We start from the raw sequence: 19,592 nt of genomic DNA, 5'->3' as shown, positions 1-19,592 counted from the left end.
GTCTTTTAAAGCAACAATAGGGAACAGCAGAACTACAATGTCACTGCTGCAGTCATGCCACAGAGTATTTATGCATCATTGTCAATACCGCTAGCTATTATTCTTCAAATAACATGTACCAGATTACACTGAACTGTAAAGTAGAACACCACTTTTTCCTTCACTTTCTGCATAAAAATTACATGCATATGTGTGCACACAGAGTGGTAAATGCAGAAACGAATGCAAATTTTATCCCTTTCAGGGAAGGCATTTCTGGGAATTGGAAAAGGAACAGAGCTTAAAAAAAAAAAAAAAAAGGGAAAAAACCCAGAAACAAAATATGTTTTTCCCCATATTCCAGAGCTACCAAGGCAAGAGCAGGGCTTTCTTCATGGCCCATTGCTCCCCTCCCAGTGTCTCTTGGTGTATACACACGACTCATAAAGATTTCTGGTTTGCTGGTCTCTGCTTTCCATGGCAAAGCAATTTCTCCAGCTGAAAAAAGCAGAAGATAACACCACACTAAGCTGTTTAATGCAGCTGTAACTCTTGCCTAGACTTCCTTGGCAATTTGCCAAGTTGCACTGTCAGAATGACTCAATTTTTTCCCTGATTTTAACTTAAATCCTCAGACGTGACAAGCACCTGCAATTCGTAATGGTTAGAAAGTGGGAAGCATTCAATAGCTCTTCTAATTCCAGCTCTGAGATCATAAGCTTACTCCATACTCTAAGCATTTTAATAGCTTTTCCTTAGCATTTTGCACCGGCCTTTTAGGAAAGTGTTTTCCATTTCTGAGAGATGCAGCTCTGGCTGGACCTAGGTAAACAGCGTGGCAGGGCAGGGTGGCACTAGATTTGGAAACCGGAAATAACACGTTTATACTCTGCATCTTCTTTCCATAGGACTCCTCCTGCACTGACTAAGCATACTCCAAGATGATGCCATTCTGCTTTCCACCCACATCCCAAACCCTTCTTTTTGGATTTGCAGCTCTTTAATAGTGTCAACACCACTCCACTGTAGCCCCCAAGTTTTATTGAAATTGCTATTTACTCACATTGATCACTACATTGAAGAAGACTCCAATTCGGCAAACGCTTGTGCACCCACTTCATTTGAAGTACGCACATGGTCCAACTGACATCAGCGAAGTAAAGCATATGGCAAGTGCATGGTAAGGACTAAGACTGAACGCAAAGTACATTTACTGGATACTGCCATACAATCATTCTTAGTATTGCTTTACTTATGGTGACTAAACTTTAGATTTTTGTCCACAGGAACATCCACATCCACACCTCCTACACCAATTACTCTGAGCAAAACTGTTCAATACAGCGCCTGTTAAAATGATCCCTTCACAATCACTAATTTTATAACTCTTGCAAAAACATCTCAGTCCCCCAATCACTTTTGTTTGGCAAACGATTTCTAATACATGAAGGAAATAAATATATTTTAACAAATGTACCTCCCTTCACTTGCATATGGTTTTCTGCTAAAAATCAGTCCTTTCCCAAAAGCAGTATGTGTTTGATAAACGTAAATTGACTCTGCTTCCTTTTTTTAGCAGAGGTATGTTAAGAAATAAAAGTGCAAGCAATTGTTCCTCCTGCTTGCTATTCACTGCTCAAATACTGAAAGTCTCTTTATGAATAACATGAATTGATGTTCTTGTCAGTAGCAACAATATTTACAGAATGTATGTTACATTAAAGAGGAAATTGAAAGTAAAGATGTGATTCCACTAAAAGAGACATTGAAACATGCAGACTATATCACCCTTGCATAGTCTGCTCACCTTTTGTCAAGATGTTTTGCTTAGTATTCATAAACCTTTTGTATTTGATGTTGACTATTTAAATCAGTTATTATCCGTCAAAGTGGGTCTCTGCAAATATTTGTGATATCAGAAAGAAATAAACAGCAAGTTATTATAAAGCGTAACAAAAACCTGGGATTTTTCATAAGCTATAGAAAGTTTCCACCATTCAGCTAAGGCTGTTCCTTGTGGGAAACAGGGAAAATGTTCTGAAAGTGAAATACAGAACTAAAACAGCTAGTCTGATTCACTAAAGCCTTTCAGTGTACCATAGGCTTCATTAGCATAGCAGCTTAGTGCCAAATGGTATCATTAAAATTGACATAGAGCTGATCATAGCGCAGACTACAAAGGTCTCATCGATACCAGCGAGCACAAGAGGAAACCTCGTCTGAATAAATGTATCTCCACGATTTTCAAGCTGGTGGAACTATGGTGCTTAATTCCTTCCCAATACTCTGTTAAAAAAAAAAAAAAAATTCATTTTCCTTAATGTAATTCCTGAACTCATGAAAGGAGAAGAATGATGCATTCAGCACATAGTTCTTAGGGTGGATAGAAAATGATCACATTTTATTATTTACTTAGAGATCAATAAATACACTTCTAGCCCATGTGTTTTACACCTCCACAGCCACTGAAAATACAACCAAAACTCACAACTCATAAAATTCAAATTACATTTCCTTTTTTCCACACACAGAAGCACGATGCACCAAAACATACCACAAAAAACAGTGAGAATCTAGCTTTCTTTACATTGTCCAAAACATCTTTTTGAGTTGCTCTTTGACCACGGGAACAGGAGGGAGAAGTCCAGAGCCAGACACCTGAGAGCAGTGTATTTTGTCAGCAGTGCCCTCTTCTCCCTCAAGGAGAAACCAACCCCCTTCCCAAAGGAAGGAGGGAATCAGTAAGTTCAGGAGATTGCTGAGGAGCCTTGCACAGACTCACCATAGAGAAAAAGAAGTGTAAAATAGGCCCTTTTAAATAAATATTTTGAAATGATGGGCTTGCTGACACAGACTACTTAACAGAATTTACACAGTAGATGTTAAAAAAATACATCTCTGGGTAACCAACTCCCTCCACCCCAAAATACCTAAGCCAAGTAATAGAGTGTAGTGACTAAAAAAAATGAATTAAAAAAAAAACCCAACAGCCAAAACCACCCCAAAAAACAACAACAACAAAAAAAAAACCAGAAGAAAAGAACAAAACAGGACACCTGGAGAAAGAGGGAAGGTGTAGTTATTATTTTACCACACTGTATTTCAGCCAAAAAAAGCTATTTCAAAAGAGTGCTGCAAATTTAAAAAAAAAAACAACCCTAATGATGCTGAATATATGCAGTAGGGGCCATGCACGAATGGAGAGATGATGCCTTTAACAGGTTTTTCTGTTATGGTTAGATTCAAAGCAGACAATTATGCAAATAAAAAGAAGGAAAACTCTGTAGAGGAAAATACTTCTCTCTCACAGGAACGAAAATGAAAACAGTATTAATCATATGGCTCTGGAGAATTTGGTATTAAGCACTACTAGTGACAAAAGATAAAAACCAATAATTCAAATGCATTTCAACTGTCATATACATCCATTAATATTCTTTTCTCTCAAATGTTACATTTCTCATTTCTTTCCTCAATAAAACAGGAAAATGGCTTATGAGGAGGGATGGAAAGCAAAGAAAGCAAATCAACTGGAATTGCAACAGGTAGGTAAAAAGCAAGCCATGCTTCAAGCCAAGACAGCTTCTTGAATGGACTTACATTATTGCATAACTGAAATACTGTGCCATGATTTTGGATAGATTTGCTGAGGAGTATATTCCCAAAACCAAGGAGGTATTTAAAAGACGTTTGGATGAGGTGCTTAGGGACATGGTATAGGGGTGGTCTTGGTAGTCTTAGGTTTACGGTTGGACTCGATGATCTTAAAGGTCTTTTCCAACCTATACGATTCTGTGATTCTGTGATTTGGAAAAGAGGTTTTCCAGAACTTTTCGTACAACCCAAGTAAAAATTGGACGCTGTCCAAGCACAGTTCTTGCAACAGAGAACACAACCATTAATTTAGGAATGTGTTTCTGTTTTATCAAACCCAATATCTGCTTTATAAAAATACGATTCCCCTCCCACCAAGCTGCTGACCGATATATTCTGTTTCTTTTCACTGAAACTTAGTATCATGCTGTGTTTTCATGTTGAGATGAAAATTGGAAAACAGGTATACAGGTTTATTCTGTCATCTTGACAATCTGTTTTTTCCTTGTGATATTTTAATCCACTTTCCATACTTTCAACATTAACAACTTCTGACAAACTTTTCTTCTCCCATGAAGATAACATCCTCATAAATGACCTTACACTATGTCTGAGGCTTCGAACATGAATTTATTTCCTTTTATCACTCTGTACTAAAAAGGAAGAAAATGAACCATTATTAAAAAGGGCTTTCCTCCCCTCCTTTTTAATTCTCCTTAGGAGTAATAGTTTCTTCTCCTTTTATCTTTTCATTCTGAACTACAGGTACAGTCCTATCATATCACTTGCTGATGCCTTCAAGCATAATATTTCACCTCAAATGCACTCCTTAAATCAATGAAAATGAATTAAATTAGTACCTGCAGGCAGAATAAATTAAATAAAATGTACAATAATACAATTCTTACACATTTTTCTCTGTGCAAAAACATTAATATTCTGTGCCTGACATTCAAATAAACAATTTTATCCCACTAAAATGAAACATCCTTATTTTCAATTTTTTCCTTACTTATTAAGATTTTTTGAATGACAGTATTCCAAGAGAAAAGGTAATAATCTATTTTCCCACAGAGAAAAGGAAGGCAGAGGATTCTCATTTACATTTTAAAGAATTGTACCACTTACAAAAAATACTGGTTTTCTAGGACTGAAAAGTGAATTTCTTTCTTTACATGCAGAACAGAAAAAAATCAACGGTGGAAAAAGCGATCTGCATTGTTTCACACATACGTTTCTGCTATCAACGTGGTATTTTCAGGAGCAAGAAGTTTGTACACATCCTGGTCTCTGCTTGCAACATGAGTAAGGATTTGAATTTCTGATAAATAGAGTTATCCACAAGAAGCAAGGCTGAGCACACATACACATTTAAAATGAGACACTGAATATTCAGTAACATTGTCATCTGCGATTATTCTAGACAAAATTGGGATTTGCATCAGTTCTTAATGTTAAGTGCTTGGCATCACCTCCAACATCCTTGCTTATAGATTCTGACCTATGTGTTATGAACCTTTCCCAGTTGACTCACACAAAAAAAGGCATCTTGATACAGAATAAAAGCTAAACTGCATTAGAAATTCCTTAGTCAGATAAATAAATAAATTGTGAAAGTGAGCTTCTTGACAACTATTTCCGTAGCATCAACAATCTAATCTGTGTGACAGCCATAAATCCAACAGGAATTAATTATTTTAGGAAGTAATAAGGTTGCATTAGTGCCGTGAATGCATGCACTCACTAGGTCTTGATCAGGCAGCAGTCCCAAGGGATACACCACTGTTCCCTCTCTCTTCCTCCAAATCATCTAAAGGGAAAGGGTTTTATGCATCTCCCAGAATTCATTTTTCCTTTGAAAAATACAGAAAGAATACAGAACAAAAATAAGAAAAGCTTTCAGACTTGCTTTCCTTTGCTTCTTTCTGCCTAAAGTGTACCTAATTACCTTATTTAGCCCCAGCCTCTAAGCACTTCATGATTTTTCATGTGTTAACAAGGTACATTTCAGATGAGGTACAGAGGCAAAGCAATTTGCCCAAGCTGCCTGCAAGCACATAGGTTTCTCAAATTCCAACCTAATGCCATAACCAACACACCATCCCCAGCTTTGCAATAGCTAAGAACCCATGGTGTTTTTCAAACGTTCATTTTAAGCTTCAGTTTAGCATAGCTAATGTTGCCTACAAGAGAACTCATCTCATGTGAGAGCGTGGGGATCTTCTGCTGACAAACTCAGCTGATGACAGCTCTCCAGAGTCCACTGATAATATGTCTGTGGACAGCCAGAGACACCCTGCTGGGTATCAGTGCGCAGCATTCATCACCCTGCTGCCAAACAGAGCCTGGTGTAGTGAAAGAAATCAGAAAATACATCCTGGCCAAAATGAAATCAATGGCAAACACCTGTTCACTGGCAGGCCCCAGATTAAACCTCACACCTGGAAGACCTTCCTTTTGAATAGAAAAAAGACAGTGTTTGTGGTAAGCTATTTTTTAATTTTGGTGGCAGTAGTCTTTTCAAAGACCTGTGGAAATCTACTAATTTCAGATGATGTCACATATAGAAAGCACATTTTTTTTCCTAGGATTTGAAAGAGACTAAAAAGAGACATTATTTCCTCTTATTTTTAATTAGAATTGCCCACCCCTCAGCAGGTGGAAGGACAGTGCCTGCAGGAGCTTTTTTGTTGGCTAAAAACTTGGTTTATATAATCAGCATGGTAATTAGTGAGCTCTTTGCTATTAAAAGGAACTCATTACTGCTATATTTTGCTGATTGATCCATACTCATGAAGCAATTTAAAAATGTAAAAAGCATTTTGTGAACCACTTAAAATAAAATCTTCAATATGAATATTGAGAAAATGTAACTGACAGTTGTCTTTGATTAAACTCCAATCTATAATTCTCAGCAGTTCAAGCAAATCTACATGGAACTGGACCTTAAGTCATATATTGTTCTCGCTACTTCTCAGATTTCCTTTGCAAGGGATGGGGCCTGTTAGATCAAGTAAATACTCACCTCAGATTCTGTGGCATTTTCACAGGTGACCTTGCAATCAGACAAACAAAGCAATGAAATTCCTACACAAGTAGTTGTAGAGTCGTTGGGTTCCCCTGGATGTCTCTACATTGGGTTCCCCTGGATGACTCTACAACTTGCAGCGATGCTGCTCTTTTCCCTGAGGGCTCCCTGGAGGCTTGCCATGTCCATGACGTCCTATTAGTCACATGCGGAGATAGCCTTCTGAGAAGCCCTTTGAAAAGAAAATCACTTTTACTCAAAATTAATGATTAGCATGGATCTGAAACTGTTATAGAATGAGTTACTTTCAACTTTGTACTCTCTGCCAAGTTTTCTCATGCTTCAAAAAGAACTGATAAATTATCCAACAATTTATAATATTGAAATGCAAGGAAGAGGGAGAAGAATGAGGGAGAGATGACAAGAGGGTGGACACATGTCAACTGTTCAAAGAATATCCCTTATTCAGGGAAATCTCAAGTGAAATTCTGCCTCCAATGAAGTCAACATACAAATCAAGGAGCTCAACAGTGCCAGTATTTCAGCCTTGACCTACTGCCTTGAACTCCATCCCCTAGTGCTTCTAATAAGCAGTCTGTTCCTTTCTCCCTGACCAGCTCAGGTGCCACTTCATTTCCAAGCTAGCTGTGGCTCTGAGGCTGACCCCATTCTTTTAGGCATAAAAAAAAAAAATTATTCTCCCATCGCCACAGCAATCCAATCTGGTATTTATAGGCTCCACTACAGCGCCAAATCATTTTAGAAACTGAAAGGACATCACTAGTAACTGAAATGGGTACTTTTTTTGACAGGGATCATAAGTGACTATGGCTGGCCCAATTCACCCATTATTAAAGTAAAAAGCAGACTTCAGTGAGAGCTGGGTCAGGCCCTAAAGTCATGCAGCATGGTGTTACACAGTGCTTACAATACGAAGGGAATATGGATTTCAGCTCAGACATTCATGAGAATCAAGGTAGGTCACTGTCCTGGAGGGCATGAGGACAACCATATCACTGTTCATGGACTTCTGTGTAAATTTGAGAGGCACTTTATGTGGACAAGTGAGCTCCACGATTTATTCAGATAATTTTCATTCTATGCTCCCACAGACACACTCTCCTGCCAGCATTAATACTACCAATGTGCTGTTTCAGAGCAATTCCTTTAAGATAAAGCATTTCAATATTTAAAGGTCCATTTCCCTACTCTGTTCCTTCCCGTTTCCATATTTTGAAGAGGAAAGGATTATGCTATTTCAGCCTTTGCTCTTGTTTTTTTAGTGCATTAAGTATTTTTAGGCTCTTTTTTCCTTCCACAAAAATGAGTGCTTATAGCATTCATTTTGCTTTAAGAAATTTATTCTTGCTTTCAAGCTGCAGAAACAACTCTTGCTGAATATTATTTTTATCTTTCTTGGAGATGGGTGATTTATTTTTAATTGCTTCTTTAGGTCAGGATGCTGCTTACCAGTGTGCCTACATTTACTGTGTTCATTAATTTAAGCTTTTTTAAAAAGTAATATGTCAAATCACTTTTTTCTCCTGGAAAGGGAAGTCATGGTAGATAGAGAGATCAATTATTAATCAGCATTAACTGAAAGTAAAAAAAAAACCAAGAAGCATCTTAAAGACTCAAGTGCTCTTGAGTGAATGAATTTATACTAGATCATACTTTTCCAGCAGAAGTTCTCCTAGGAAATTAAAGCGCAGGGAGATGGAGGCCTAAGTCCTCAGAGCTATTGAGGCCCTTTATTTTTATTTTAAGGCAGAAAAACCCCACTTAAAATTAAAAAAAAAAATGAAGGGGGAAAAAAGAAAACAAGGAAAGAGAAAGAAAAAGAACAATCTCCAAGGTTACACGAAGATGTACATGAAAACAAAGACCACAGCCAGCTCTTCCAAATATTAAACTCCAGTCAATCCAAATCCAGCTGTCCATCCCCTCAAAGTTAATAAATTAATATATTAATAAGTACTCTTATTAATATATAAAAGTACAGGATCCTAAGAGTACAGGATCCTAAACCCAGCAGAATAAATTTTATCATCTACAGATTTCAGTAGATGCAAGTGAATACATCCTTTGTTATTTCCTGCATTTTAATTGAACAAATATGAAAAAAGTACATGCAAAAACCCTGGAAAAAACCCACTGCTTCTCAATCCTACATATTTATTACATGGATCATAGGGGAGAGCTCATAAATATCCATAAACCGATTTATAGCCTCTTCTGCTAAGAAGCAGTATATTGAAAAAAAGCCAGTCCAAAACTGCCTTAAAAATGTGATTCAGTCATCTTGTATTCACTATGTTTTATGTAAAGCATAAAACTAGCTTTTAACTCTAACTGATAACATTACTTTTGTCTTTTTATCCTGTATTTCAGAAAGTAAATTTGGACATAACACTATAACTATCACACTGCTGCTGAACTTTCTACCAGAGAATAAAGTCAGTATACAGACAAGAGTTCATCCATTTCCATAAAAAAAATACATTAAAATTAGTGTAACAAATAACAACTGGGAATTAAACTCTCCTAACAGATTAATTCTAACTTTGCTTAACTAAAGTTCAAAACCAGATACGCCAATATCAGCAAACCCTGAGTGGAGCCACCATGCGTGTACCATGCGAGGAGTCCCCCATTTAATACTTGCAGTGAAATCACTGTCCCGGGCGGTGCTGTGTGCGCAGCTCTGCACCCAGCTACAGGCAGGCTGCTGCAGACCAGGGTAATGGTCGATACAACAGCCTGTCCCTGACGGCAGACTCTGTGGTGTGTCACATGTCCAAGAAAAGAGTGCACAACCCGTGCTGAAACTTTTCTCGATAAAGATCATCTTTCACTTTGAAGTACAGCATCAAACCTAGAAATTCAGTCACTTGTAATCCTGGGATATGCTGATGAGCACCAACCCTTTCCCATCACTTCCATTTCCCCAAGATCTGCTTCAGATCAGATCCCTGGAATCCTATGATTTGTCAGTCCTCATCTATCTACTATTATTTCCTAATTTATTATATTTTCAAAACTAAATTAGTGGGTGTTTGTTTGTTTGAACCAAGGACAAGGCTCTTACGGAATCAGGGTGACCCCATTTTAACAATGTAATCAGAATTAATTTCCTCTTTTGTCAAGTTCTTTCCCTGCCCTTCAAGAGCTTGCCAGGACATGCTTCTGTGCAATATATTGCTTTATTTTCCTTTCCATTTTAGTCAGTTTGATGCCATAGGCAGTTTTCAACTAGACAAATCATATTTTCTTATTTTTCTGAGAAATCTGTTCAACTGTGTTCTACAGGATCGACAGTTTTATTCCAGTTTCTCAGCATATCTTCTGTCCCACTCAGATGATCTTTTTTTGCCTGTTTTAACTGCTGTTTGTCTAGTAACAGGCAAGTCCCTTCCTTAGAAAATGTCACTCAAGGATCCTCCGTTGCTGTATGAATCAAATATCTGTATGAATATGCTGTATGAATATGAACCACTCTGGGAAACCCATGGGCTTCGGAAACCCTGTACTAATACTTCTGTGACCTACTCATTGCTACAGGCCGTATTAGGAAAGAAAGGGGATATGGTAAGAAACCTGGATGAGAGTAACATAGAAAGAGGAAATCATAAGCTACAGCAGCATCATTGATCTGTGTAAGAAAAAGCAAAGCTGAGAGCATGTGAAATGCATTTTCCTGGAACCACTGTTTCCAAGAATTGAAAGCAGAGAGTGAGACCACAGACCAGAAGAGGAAAGTCAGCTGAAGAGTCCTGCTTCTCTGGGAATGACAAGCAGGTCATTCTTCAGAAGATGTTAGGGAGAAGTACATCAGTCCAGCTGATAAAAGGAGATTAAGGAAAAAGTCAGTAAACAAGAAGTTTTCCGTAAGTCCACACAAAGGAAGCAACCAGAAAAAAACACTGCAAAAAATGGCTCATCTCCTAAGTACCACATGTTAACTTTGTGCCAGTGGTCTTGGTTTTTTAATAATTAATTTATTCATTACTCCAGACTAAAGTGACTTTTATTACCAAATGTGTCTACACTGTCAGCTGAACTGATTTCCTCTTTTATCAAAGAGTTTTTATCTCACACACCTGACCTTGTGGACAGAAGTCTATCTGTACCAATGGCCTGAGTGTCAGAGTTGTCCCCAGTGTGGTTGACAATGACAGCACTAATGTGACCAACTAGGAGCTGTAGCTTACTGTGGGGAGGTATTCCAGTATGGGACTGTGGTCAATTTTCCTGCAAAGACAAACCCAAGAAAAACATTTCAATGAGGCTTATGTTGCTGTTAAAGAACCAAACAGCATCACCCTGTTCACAGTTTTAAAAGCTTCTCTGCTTATAGTGTCCCCAGAGTGAAATTCTGAAAATATAAAGCAGCATTTTAGAATCCCCAGTTTTTCCTGTAACCTGCATCCTTGCACATACTTGCTGTGTCTGGCAAAACATTGGCTAAAGTGAGTCTAGACAGAATACAAGACAACTTTTTTGCTCTGAAGTATTATTTACTTTAAATTTAGATAAGGAATAAATTATTGCTAGTCTTGCTACCCTATGTTCATGCTGTTCTTTTCATGCTATTCTTGATACTAAAAAAGGTAGTGCTATTTTTTTAAGATTTTATATGGGGGGCATGAAGGTGCCCCACATAAGCTACTGATGGCAAAGCGGCCTATCCGTTTGGGATTAGTGGAACTGAGAGCTCTAACCCTACACTGCTTTCACTCTGGACTGTAAGCTGCCTGCCAACATTTCACCTGCTCCCTTGGCACCTCTTTACACTCTTAATTTTCAGGACAGGTAGTAATATATTCCTTTGGAAACATGACACAGCTTGTACCATCTACTTTTTGAGAGACCCTTGCAACAGTAGCAACTCCTCTCCTTACCCTACATAAAACTCATGAAAAATGGGCTCATGATCAATTACTAACATTTCTCTTATATCGTATTACCCGTTTTACATAGCAAGGCAGCTTCCAAGTGCATCAGTCTCGTTTTAAGAAAGCCAGTAACTTTTTGCAAGGAAAGGCCATAATATAGAATTAGTGGCATGCCTCAGTGAAGGATACTTTGGAAACTAGACCCTTTTATAACGTATTACCTTTTGCCTCTTCAGACTTCAGTACACCAGTGAAAATTTCAGATTTCTTCTCTCCTCCAAAAGTATTTGTCTTCATCACAACGCCATGACACAATTTGTCACTGTTCAGCATAACTGCAGTAACTAAACCTATTTCAAAAGAAAGAAAAATGAAAGAGACTGTAGCAGTACACAAAGAAAAGAGAACTAACATGAATGGAAAGCCACTGCCAGGCCTCCTTGTTCTAGCTAGAACAATTCATATTTAATGCTAATAATTCATATCTCACTAAGACACACATAGTTACCACTGACAACAACACAGGCTCCAATAAGACAGGGTAAAATTATATGCATGCATTTACATAAACACTGTAAACTTCACCCTTTTTCACCTCCCTTCACAGATAACCCCAGCCAACATCATTAAACTATTTTATATCCCTGGCTGGAGAAAAGCAAAAACCCTTCTGCAACTTTCCATTTCCTTTGAATGAGCTTTCAGTCATAATCTACGTTTTTATTCACGTTACCATCCTTTGCTAAATTCATAAGGATATGTGTTTCACTAACTGAAATCAGCATATTTGCTCTTGATTGCACTGTTCATTTCAGATTAGTTGTTTATTTAACTGAACACGCATTCCACAGAAACCTGTGACAACCAAGGTTATCATCTCACTCCCTGAGACCACCCACAGAGACCCACTCACTGAACTGTTTTGAAAGTTGAGTTTGGCAAACTAAGAAAAATATTTGCGTATTCAGTGACAGAGGATGTACCTTCTACTTGCATGGGCATGCAGTGGCTTTGCATAATAAAATTAATATTTCCTGTATCTACTGAAAAACTCATACGTCCTAGTATCCCACTGACCTATTCAGCAGACACATTGCATGGTTATACTTTGATCACCCACCGCATTTCTAGATCTTCTTCCTTCTCCTGTCACTTCCTATGATAGATCTATAATTTGTGGTAGAAACATTTGATATGAATCTCTAAATGACCTTGTACATTGTACTCCTAAATTTCATCCTAACTTTTAAAGTTTTCCAATTCTTTCCATATTATATTCTGATTTCTCCCTGAGTAGAGAATGCTTCGTGAGTTTGCCTCAGCAGATTTCATTAGTATATGTCTACTTCTTGCACCAAGGGTCACTAAAAATATGAAAATATGAAATATAACCAATCTGAAAACTTGGAAGAACTCCACTGGGAACCATTAGGAACAGCCTCAGTAGCATGATTATTCTCCTAACTATGCATAAAAAGACAGGAAAAGGCTCTTATTTATCATTTCTACATAGAAGGACAGAAAATAAAGGCATCACATACAAAAAACAACAAGCAGATAATAAAAAAAAAATCTTTTGCATTATAGGGAGGTTACCACAAGCTACTACTGAAGCAAGTGCTTAGTAATACTCACAAGAACATTTAGATGATTAAGACTACAGCGTGCAATTAGCTCAATTCAGGTACACGTTATACACGTATTGTTCCCGATTCCCTGAGGCACACAGAGATCAATACCACAGTTTGAGACCAGGGCCAGCTTTTTTTCCTCAGCACAGTATTTTTAAACTAGATGCTCCTTACAGTAACACATCTGCATTAATTCAGCTGAAACCCAGGGAGATACATATGTTGCAAACCAGTTACAATTTATTTTAAATTCAAGTGCTACAATTCAACTTACACATTCAGATGAGAAAAGGCAACAGGCGAAGTCTCTGCACACCTATTATAAGGGAGGGGAAAGGGAAAAAGTTATGACATGTGGACACTTTAATTGCATTAGCTCTTAATGGTATGGCTCTTTATTGCCAACAGCTCCAAGTACTACAAAAGGCTCTTACTTTGCCATTATCTGCTTCACGCTGGTTTTAAGCTGGTTAGAAGCCAAGGTCCAGCAACCTTGCACCAGGGAAAAGCTTCCAGGAGAGTCTAATGATGATCAAGATCTGTCCTATACACCGTGAAATTGAGAAAAAGTTGTTTCCTTTGTCACTCTTTTGATGTTGTCCTTCTTATTCTGCCACTTCACCCAAGACAGGTTTCATAGTGGCATATACATACACATGTAGCAGCAGGTGAGATTTTTTGGCCCTGCACCAAGCAGCACGCTGAGCTCTGGCGCTACTATTCCCATTCCCTACTTCTGCTTGTCTTAGTCCTAGAAAGATCTCTATTCTGACTAATCAATAATTTATGGCCCTCTGAAATGTTACAAATGTTCTATTTTTGTAACATTTATGCTTAATTGTGCAACTATGAGAGATTTGTTAGCAATACCAGAAGAGTGAGCTGTTCCAGCATGCACAGCTAAAGCTTGAAATAATACCCGGGTTTTGACCAACAGAATCCATGGCAGTGCCGTTCAGCAGACTGGAGAATACACACTCACGCCAAACCTCTTTCTGTGTACAGCTGTGGGGAGAATGTCTCCCTCACCCCACACAAACGTTGTCAGCTGGGCGTCAGACACAAGATGGAGTTCTTCAGATGGATTAATTGTAATAAATACGTAAGCAAAGCAAAGGAAGTTTGGATTCTCCTTTGTAAAGCTTTTCAATTTTTAGTCAAAGGTGGTCATGAAGTTGAAAATAGTTTGGTTTTGTTTCCATCTGCAGGTATCATAAAAAGCAAAGAATATGTAGTAGTGGAGGCCAGCTGTGAGTCAAATACATGCCCTTCAAGAGGTAAAAGTGTTACGGATTTTTCAGGAAACATGAAGAGAGAAAGCAAGAGAAAGGGAGAAAATATTTTCCCTCAAATTAACATTTGTACTAGCTGTCCTTGACGATACTCCAGGCAAACTTCATTTAGCCTTCGGCTGCTGCCTTGCCGAGCAGCCTTTGATGTTGCCCCAGGCAATCATCATCTAGCCTTTGGCTTCTGCTTGGTTGGACACCTTTTGTTGCCATTTCTGATTTGTGTGATCAGATCTTATCAATTTCACATATATATGACTCTTTTTGTCCATCTGGACAATTATGTAAATCTTTGACGTCATCTTAGGCTTGGTCTTTTTATTTTTATTTAATTCGCTTCAATAGTTTTACTTTCTTTCCTCTCTATAATAGACTCAGAAAATCCTATTCTTCCTGCCCAGTGGAATGCCTCATCTGCTTTGATTTTTCTATTCGTTTTTTTGGGCTGGGGAGGAGAAATATGCTTTCTTTGTATTTATCTCCTTTTATACTCAAAACGTTGAGTGCATGTCTGCCAGAGCCAGATATTCCATGCCCTTCTGCTCAAGGCAATATATCTTGGCCTTATCAAGCAGGGATGTAAGAGATTTAGAATAAGATGGCTGCTAAAGCTGTGAACTCCTGCCTATTACTCCTGCATTAATAGAAAGAGTAGTAAAAAGCTGCCGTCAGATTTCTTCTTTGCTCATGATAGTTTAGCTTATTTCTTCCTTGACTGGGAAAAAGCTGAATTTAGATTAGACTGTAGCAGTGTGGTGTCATCATTTCAACCAATTTGGGGAGTGAGAGAGGAATGTTTGACCAACCGAATGTTAGTAGATTTTTTTCTCATTTTTACTGTCCATTTTTGATCCTCGCTTTTCATATACATTCCTTTTGATCACATCTTGTGACTTTTCAAAGTGATAGGCCAACTTCAAAGAACAAGAATGTCTAAATATCAAAAGGTCTCCATAATTGTAACCTTAAACAAACTATTGCATACACAAATCTATCTTCAAATTTATTTATTTATTTACCACACCGCAAAACAGAAATCACTGTAATGAACATTAATTCTGCAGAGGAACTAACTGCAGACATTTGGAGCCACTCTAGCAGTGGGGTGCCCTTATCTAAATAGTCAACGAACTGGAAGGCCTCATCTAATGCCTGCAGACCGTAGACCCCGAAACACACCACTACATTAAAGATACATCCCATGATTTGGAAAGTTTCCACAAGAAAATTACAACATAGCTATACGAACAAAGATTACCATTCAATAAAAAAGTATGAAGTACTCTTGCTAGAAAGAGCTTTTAAAGGAAAGGCTATATGGTGGAAAGAAAGCAGGAAACTCTTTCATTTTGACTTCCAGAAACTTCTCCTTGCTCAGTGCACTCCCAGTTCATACATCCGTGCTCAGCAATGGCACCATGCAGGCACCAGAACTGGGTGCTGCCATCAGCCCCACTCTACAGGTCAGGGCAGCAACGCTTGGACTGCATTTCACAAGAATGTCTAAACACTTCTAAGCAAGCAGCTTTCCCTCGCTCGTTAGTAAACACATTAACATGAAGGTCTGAATGTTAGAGTCACAGAGTCACTCCGGTTGGAAGGGACCTTTTGAGATCATCTAGTCCAAACCCCCTGGCTCAAGCAGGGCCAGCAAAAGCAGGCTGTCCAGGACTGTGTCCAGTTGGGTTTTGAACATCTCCACAGATGGAGAATCCATAACCTCTCTGAGCACCCTGCTCCTGCATACAGCTGAACTGTGCTACATCATCTGCACTCTCCCATCTTATAGGCATGAGATCATGCAACATGATGGGGGGGGGATGGATCACCTGGGCCACATGGCACTTGTCCTCAGTCATCCTCTACAGCACAGCGTGAAAAACCTCATCTTCCAGCGTGATGAAGCAGGGCATACCTGCTTCACTAACAACGCTCCACAGGGGAAGTTTGGTGGTTTGATTGTTTGGGTTTTTTCTTTCTGAATAATTTTATTCAAGGAGAAACGAAATGATCATCAATGCAAAACCAAAAAGCAAATACAAATCCTAAAGTCTCAAGTTTAGTAGCACTGACTTTTCAGAGCATAAAAATAATGCAAGATGGCAAAGAACTCAAAAAAAGATAACTTTCTGGTAAGATCAAATTGCCTGGGTGACCAACATTTTAGCAAAAAGCCAGCCAAGTTCTGCAGTTAGTATCTGAAGAAAACATAAACACAAGAACAAAATACTATGTAAAGACAGTCGCTGAAGCACCGCTGCACATGCCCAAAAGCATTATCACAATACGCTGCAACTATTTTGATAGTTGCAGTAATACTGCAACCCTGACATCTTATACCTTTTGTATTAACGCAAATGAACTTTTAACTTACTTTAAAATGACAGGAACATTAAGCAGTATAAATTTTCATGAGGCTAACACTCTTGTGAATACACAAAAGCAATCGGAGAGGTCTGCTTAGATGGTTTACACAATACTATATTGGCATTTAACTTTCAGACTTGGCTGGAAAACGCTTGCTCAGTACTGATGCTTGGGAACATAAGCCTAACAGCAGTTCTCAAAGAAACACCTACACACTGGAATATGCTTAGTCGTTTTAAAATTAAAATTGCTCTTTTTTGGACTCTGATAACAGAAAGTGGTACCTTTTTTGCCAAAGTATTTTCATGTTTTAATCATCTTCTGACCACATTGTAATTTGAAATGTCTTATGTCTTTAAAAAATTTACAACCATGTTTTCCAAAAAAATCACAGCTACCTCATTTTGTCAAAATCTCTAGAATTAACAAGTACATTTTGCCAAACATCTCTGGGAATAGCACCCAAAAAGAAAAATATATCATTTGGGATGAGGCCACATCTGCCCCATCCCAAACAGCTGAGCTGGGTTAGCAAATTCAAAACTTACATCACTATCAAAACTCAGAATCCTTAAAAAAACCCACAAAACAACAAAAAAAAAATCCCCAAAACCCACAACTGGTAACAAACCCTTCTACAACTACTAGCTCAGATCCTCAGTTTCATGGTGAAACACCAAGTATCTACAGCATACTAATATCTGATGGCCTTAGTAGAAACTCCTCTTGCCCTGTTAGAACTTGTTTGGTTCTGATCAGACCTTTACCATGACCATGATAATTCTGTAATCTGCTAGAGAACAGAAAATAAGACCATGTTTCTGTACCTCTTTTCCTCCTAAATGGAATAACGTTTGTAAAATTGGTGCTGTTAAAATAGGTCTTCCTAGTTTTCTCTCCCCCTGCTTGAACATTGTTTATTTCCACCCGTGCATTGATTCATAGCCCCAGCAGTTTCTACAAATTACATTCCCTCTAGAATATTATTATGGTGTCCTATAATTACTACATCACTACTAACTACAGTTACCAACAGTGCAGTGCTCCGAGTTGGGTAAATCATTATCTACCCAGGCTTAGATGTCACAAACTTGCTGGGAAAGAAATAAATTACAGCTCAATACTACTAGAACTGGAATGATCCATCCCACTTAATTAGAACTACCGTATTTCAGTACATTTCAGACAACAGTTAAAAAGACTCAGTGAATTACTTATATGAAAAAGTCAAACCCTTAAATAAATCTTAATAAGGCCAGTCCCTAAACCACCACTCCACAGAGAGAGTTTTTTTTAATGCACAATCATACAATAATTCAGTAGTAATGCCATTAGCAACAGCTGAATTTCAAAACAATAGCTCCTTATACAGCCAGTATGAAACACTAAAGCTTCACAGCCTTGCATGAATGGACTGGGTCGACTAGCTGAGAAATTGTGGTTAGGTTTCTAGAAGATGGTTTAGCTCAAATGTCTTCACAAAATATCTCTGTGTCAAGTTTATCCAGCATTTTGGGAAAATTTTAGAAGCCTGAACTAGTTAAAAGGCTTGACTGTAGCAGGTATGCACCTACTCAAGTATCCACCTAGTATCAAACTAAATCTTACCATTGCAAGCTGTGACAAGTCAAACATGAGACTGATGCTATAAAGTAAAATAAATTTGGGAAAAAAAAAACCCCACAGGTATTTATTTATTCACCCTAGTTGTTTGTGGAAGAATGGATCTTTCCTTTAGTCCGGGATTCATCTATGTGATGTGTCTATTGTCCTCTTATCCTTGCAATTAACCCAAACAAGTTTTGGGTGAGAATATCATCCCAAATTGAGTGGTTACTACAGAGAACTGGAACCTTGCCCAGAGGAAGGACTTCGTTAGAGAGCTGGGTTGGTGCTTCCCACAAGAGCCCGAGACACTCGCTCTGTTTTACAGTGCCGCTGCCTGACCAGAAGCCTGTCTGTATGTCAAGGCTGTAGCTCTGCGGAGGCAGCCAACAGCTTCCCTGTTGCAAAGGGAGGAAAGACTACTATGGCATTCTGCCTTCTTGTCTCTTAAAAGTGCTGCCCTTCCTCAGTGTGAATGGCCTGTATCTGCCAAGATTCATTTTATGAACCGAACTACTGCCTCCAGAATAACCCTTGGGAGTGGATTTGGTTTTAATTTGCCTGGAGGATGTCATTTGCTGCTTGTTGCATGGGGGAAGGAGCTGACAGCAGCATTGTTTTGCTTCAGATTATTTTTCAGTGCAGTCAAAAGGGTGAAATCACACGTATTATCTAATTAAAGAAACCAAACATACAAATGAATCGATATTTCTGTCTTGCACACCACTGGCATATCATCTTAGAACACGTACAAAAACAAAAATCCAATTTTATTTCTCTTTGAGAAGTTCCACAGAGTAATACCATCAACCATTTTAGGACTACCCTAGCAGGTCAAGCCAAATCTATTGCTGTCTCTCAGACCAGATGTAGAGTATTCTTAATAGAAGAAATATTTAAATCTACCAAAATATTTTCTTTAGTATTAATTTAATATTTTTAAATACTTTGATTTGCCTGTGTCCACACAGGGACAAGCAGTGTGCATGGCTAGAAAAAAACCCCTAGAAATAGAGCGTTTTATTTAGCTTTTTGCTACTCAAAAATATAGCAGGAACTTCTGGAAAATAATCCATTCTATCTTCAGGAAAGCAACTTTGCACGTTCTTCACAAATAATCAAAATACTTTAAAGATACCCACAGTACTGAAATTTCTTCCCCTAATGGAAAAGCATTTAAGGTATGTGGGAGGCGAGGGGAGAG

At 38.2% G+C, this 19,592-nt stretch overlaps 2 long non-coding RNA genes across 6 annotated transcripts; both read right to left on the bottom strand.

Moving 5' to 3' along the window:
- Nucleotides 1-325: 325 nt before the first annotated feature.
- LOC142413952 (uncharacterized) lies at nt 326-6,708 on the bottom strand. Of its 3 annotated transcripts, none has more exons than XR_012776945.1 (4): nt 6,599-6,708; nt 5,318-5,426; nt 1,043-1,876; nt 326-477 (listed from the first exon to the last, which is right to left on the bottom strand). It is a non-coding gene; the product is annotated as an uncharacterized LOC142413952 (long non-coding RNA). The 3 variants fall into 3 exon arrangements; XR_012776944.1 differs by having other exon boundaries at nt 326-1,172; nt 1,787-1,876; XR_012776943.1 differs by having other exon boundaries at nt 326-1,876.
- Nucleotides 6,707-19,272, bottom strand: LOC142413951 (uncharacterized). 3 transcript variants are annotated; one of them, XR_012776941.1, is made up of 4 exons: nt 13,402-19,272; nt 11,718-11,846; nt 10,707-10,852; nt 6,707-6,823 (listed from the first exon to the last, which is right to left on the bottom strand). It is a non-coding gene; the product is annotated as an uncharacterized LOC142413951 (long non-coding RNA). The 3 variants fall into 3 exon arrangements; XR_012776942.1 differs by lacking the exon at nt 10,707-10,852 and having other exon boundaries at nt 13,402-13,443; nt 16,246-19,272; XR_012776940.1 differs by lacking the exon at nt 10,707-10,852.
- Nucleotides 19,273-19,592: the final 320 nt, after the last annotated feature.

The sequence above is a fragment of the Mycteria americana genome, chromosome 8, assembly GCF_035582795.1.
Source record: "Mycteria americana isolate JAX WOST 10 ecotype Jacksonville Zoo and Gardens chromosome 8, USCA_MyAme_1.0, whole genome shotgun sequence".
NCBI lineage: Eukaryota > Metazoa > Chordata > Aves > Ciconiiformes > Ciconiidae > Mycteria > Mycteria americana.
The sequence above is the reverse complement of the archived record's forward strand: the minus strand, read 5'-3'. Positions and strand labels throughout refer to the sequence as shown.